Below are 4,956 nucleotides of genomic sequence, written 5' to 3' on the forward strand. Positions count from 1 at the left end.
CTGGTGTTGGCATTGTGCATCCGGCGGGTTGGCAACTAATGTGCAACGGTGCAGTTCACAGCTATCTTAACATGGCAGGGTATGGGGCAGTGATAGAAGACGGTGAAGGGGAGTTCTTGGGTGCTATATCGGGTCTCCATGACACCTATAAATGCCCTCTTATTGTTGAAGCTCTTGCTCTAAAAAAGAGCTTAATTTGGATACAAGATAAATACCTTTCTCCTGAATGTATGTATTTACATAGACTCCCAATCCCTCTTATTTGCATTAAACTCCTCTGCTGATGATTTTTCTGAACTAGGTAGTCTTATTAAGGATTGTAGGCACTTACTTTCTTTTAGATCTAATGTGACTATTAGAAGGTGTAGGAGACAACCAATTATAGGTGCCTATACGCTTGCTAGGCAGCCTATAAGTATGCTTGCTCCCAAAAAATGGAATGTTATTCCATGTGAACTGTTTTCTGTTTTTTTCAAGTTAATGAGTAAAAATCTTTCTTGTTTAAAAAAAAAAAAAAAAAAAAAAAAAAAAAGAAAAAAGAAAACCAATCAAAATTAAATTATTTTATTTTTCCAACCACTAAAATTAAAATCTTTCAAGATATTTTTGTTAATCCATAAATTTAATACAGGCATTTTGGTAACCAAATGTTCCTTTTATCGAACTTTTATATATATACTACAATAATAAATTACAACAAAATAAAATTCATAAGAATAATCAAATCAAGAGCATAGAAAAGTTACATGTACCAATATTCAAAGAAGTAATTTTTATTTCATGCCTTTAATTTCACAATTAATACACGTAAAATATTAAAAGTGTCTTAATATAGAAGATGGTTTTTTATCAGAAATGTTAATCTTTTTTTTAAAAAAAATATAAGAAAGTTAACTTTGTCTATAACATTGCAACAAATATATTGACTTCCTTAGTAGATGAAAATATATTTCGTATGAATTGGGACTAAATAATTCATCCTTTAATATGAAAATCAAAGAAAAGATTTAATTAAATATAAATATATTGAGATTCCTCATTGAGTTTTTTATATAATATTTTTTATTTAAATCTAAATTCTGCTGGATAAAAAGTTTGTATATATTATAGAGTTTATAACTTCCTAATTCATAATAGAGTATGTAACTTCCTATAGTTTTTGGATTAATTAACATCTCTTATATATTTGTATAAATATAATTAGTTTTACAATCTCAATTATTACTGGGAGTGAGCACTCCGTTTAGCCAATCAATTGATTCAGTTAATTCAGCGAATGCATGTTCAGTTAAAAGTCTGATTTACGAAAATTAAAATCTTGGTGATTGGTTAGAAATTCGGTGAAATCTTAATTTAACCCAATTAATCAAATCAATTAACTCTCAAAATTACGTCATTTTAATTAAGTAGATAATAAAATTAAAAATTAAAAATATTTCAGTTTTTATTTTGATTAAACAGTGATTAATAACTTTAGTTAATTTTTATTTCAGTTAAAGTTGATTAATCATAAATTTCGATGAATTCGATCAATTAATTAAGTTTTTCATTTTTTTTAACTTCGATTCAGTTAATGATTAAAATTAATTCAGTTAAAATGGTTCGATTAAATTCAGTTAAGAAATTAATATGGTTAAATTCGATTAAGTCAAAAAAAATTTGGTTAAAAATTTTACTCAAACCGATCAAATTGGCTGAACTCTCATACCAATCAATTACTATTAATATGAGTGTCATGACTCGAAATCATGGGCCGAACCGACACAAGGGCGTAGTAAACTTAAAGCCCCCGAGGCCCGTAGTAAGCCTAAACTACAGAGTCTATACACGCCAAACAAAATCCTAGCAGCAATAAGCCCATATTAAATACCCCTCATTCATAATATGTGTTACTGGTTCATGCATGTATCTAGATAAATAATTAAGACATTCATAAGTCCATAGAATAGTATACCCATATAACTACGCGATTAGAGATATATAAATCCTACAACTGCGGATTCAATAATAACTACAAGTAGTACAGTTCTTATATATAACAATACATAAATTAGTTAATTACGGAAACTAGGAATTTACTTATATAGATCTGCAAAGGTCCCAGAGCTTTAGCCAACTCGACGAGAATCCTACTTCCTGAAAAGTTAAAAAAAAAAAAAAATGAAGAGTGAGTTTTGCAACTCAGTGAATAATAATAAATAATGTATACACAAGCATTTTCACGAAATGCAACCTAAAACACTAAAATAAACATGCAACCAATCAAGCATATGACATAATATCAGCACACACAAGTAATTACAACTTCAAGCAATCAAACAGGTGGAAGTTGGTAAGTGGATTCATCGAAACCCCCGATTAGCCGTCCTCACAAATGGCTCGCTCTCTCAAACGTGTGCACTAGGGAGGCGATCCTCATATATGGCCGACCGGTCTAATCCTCACTTGACCAGCCCTCTCATTTTTCTTATACTCTTTTTTTTTTCATAGCAACAGGCGGCTATCTTATGGTTTTTCATATCTATATCATCAGATGCACACAGGGGAGATCGCGGGGGCGCCGATCTCCCCATATATGGCCAACGGTATCAAAGACCGCCCTCACAAACCCACGGTGACCCACTTCATTCTAATTCCACACGAACAATATATATACAATAATAATAATATGATAATATGAAAAATGAATGTTAAGTTATTATCTATATACATTTCTTTATAAATAAGTGACATGTGTTTGCAATGATGGTATGCACTATCTATTATTACACACGAACAATATATATACAATAATAATAATATGATAATATGAAAAATGAATGTTAAGTTATCATCTATATACATTTCTTTATAAATAAGTGACATGTGTTTGCAATGATGGTATGCACTATCTATTATTACTCAGGAGCAATAGAAGAGCCCGGACGATCTAAAGAATTTAAGAATACAAGGAAGAATTGCATCAGACAAAGAATTAATTTAAAAAAAGAATTAAGAAATTAATTTAATAAATTATCTCCGTATCTAACTATAATAACTAGACTAGATTCTGCCGAAATTTCGGCAACATCTCCTCTAAAAATTGGACTATCCACTTGTTTAAATATCAACAATTTCATTAAATATCCATCCAGTCTACACGGCCCATCCATCAGTCAATCAATCAAATTTATTTTTCCCTTCCTCCAACAAAGTAATAAAATAGTCCCTTGATCATCCATACAAATCGGTTGCTACTAATACAAAAACATTCGTAGCTTAACTAAGATTAAACAAATAAGTAAGAATTATGCGACTAAGTGAAAATGGTTACTTGTTTATCCTCCACACCCGACTATTTTAAACTATCCGATCATATACCCTTAATAATCATGTAAAGTTATAGCTCACATTTCCTTTACCAACATTAACTAAGATCTCAAGTAACAACTTAATAATCCATGAATCACTATCCTCACCAGAAGCAAGATTATAGGTAACGTCCTGTATGAAGCATAACCAAATATGTATACTTTAATTAACCAATTCTCAGAAAGAATTTAATTTATAAACTCAATACACCATAACTTTTCCTTTTTCATTAAACAAAACTTAATCAAAAGAACTAAGTTAGCTGTTGCCACAGTAATAAATAAAAATTCATATTGTTACTCCGTTTCATCACTAGAGCTTTTACATAACAACCATAAAAAAATATGCTTCTATTATCATATATGAACTTAATTAAATCAAAACTATAATTTCTCTAATTGGAACCTGCTGCCATTAATCAAATTCTTAGCTTCTAAAGGGAAGTTGCCTCAAGCACACCAAATCACCCACAAAATCAGAAAATTCATGAATCATAAGGTAAAAAAGGGTCCAAAATCAGTTTACCTAGCTGAAAATTATGTCGGAAGTTGATTACTTTCGATTAAATTAATCGAAAACAGATTCAACGCTCAAGGTTGACTCTTCCGGCGGTGGCTTGGCCGGAGCCAAGGAAAACGGTGGCCAATGAAGTTGCTGGAGACGTTGGAAGGTGCAACCAGCCGATACTTGACAGGTTTCACCGGAAAAAACAAAGAAGATTGGCGAGTCGACTATCCCGATCGCAAAAGATCGCAACTCGCAGCTCCTTAGTTTGCTGCACCAGCAGGAATGGGAAGGAGAGAGGACGGCGAGAAAGAGAGCTAGAGCTTCACCGTCGACTAGAGGGAGGCCACAGTTGGCTGCATGCACTGAAGTCGCCGGAAAATCGAGCTGGAGTGGCGACGCAATTTCCCGATCAGCAAAGTTGCAGGCTTCGTGAGATAGCTGTGCTAGCCGCTTGCCCGAGATAACAGAGGAGAGGGAGAGAGAGAGTAGCAGGGGAACGGCAACGCGAGGCGATGGGATGGCGCTGGCTTCAGGTGATCGAAAAAGCGAAAGGGAAAGGGGGAGGGGTGGAGCTCGGCGCTAATAGGAGAAGAAACTTTTAGGCAGTTTGGTTTAGGTTTCCAGGAAATGGTTTGGTTTGATTCAGGACTGGTTTGGTTCGATTCAGAGTCTTTGTTTGGGTTTCCTTTCAGTTTGTTGGCTTTTCAATTGGTTTAATTAACTCTTTAGGTTTGATTTAACTACATAAAATGTATAATTGAATTTAACTGATTAAATAAATCCATAGGATGTTAATTTATTAAATTTTTAAATATAATAAGTTTTATAACGCCATTGGCTAGGATTAATAATTAAATTTTTAAATGAAAAATTTTTTAAAATAAAATTCGGGGTTGTTTCAAAGAGAATAATTGATTAACATTTAATTAAAAACTAGTTGAAGGCCTGCATTTATAATTCATATTACATTTTAAATGCATTTAATAATTAGTAAGGCAGATGATGCTTGTTTCAAATTCTATTATTGCTAATGTTTGGATAAAACTATTAAAGAAATGCAAAGACAAAATTGTAAATTGTAAAATTATAAAATTTTAA

General features: G+C 32.2%; 1 long non-coding RNA gene across 1 annotated transcript; it reads right to left on the bottom strand.

The window, feature by feature from the left end:
• Positions 1 to 1,935: 1,935 nt before the first annotated feature.
• Positions 1,936 to 4,620, bottom strand: LOC110009015 (uncharacterized). Its single transcript, XR_002283828.3, has 2 exons — positions 3,877 to 4,620; positions 1,936 to 2,136 (listed from the first exon to the last, which is right to left on the bottom strand). It is a non-coding gene; the product is annotated as an uncharacterized LOC110009015 (long non-coding RNA).
• Positions 4,621 to 4,956: the final 336 nt, after the last annotated feature.

The sequence above is a fragment of the Jatropha curcas genome, chromosome 3 (genome assembly GCF_041381405.1).
Source record: "Jatropha curcas cultivar XTBG-Jc1 chromosome 3, XTBG_Jcur_1.0, whole genome shotgun sequence".
NCBI lineage: Eukaryota > Viridiplantae > Streptophyta > Magnoliopsida > Malpighiales > Euphorbiaceae > Jatropha > Jatropha curcas.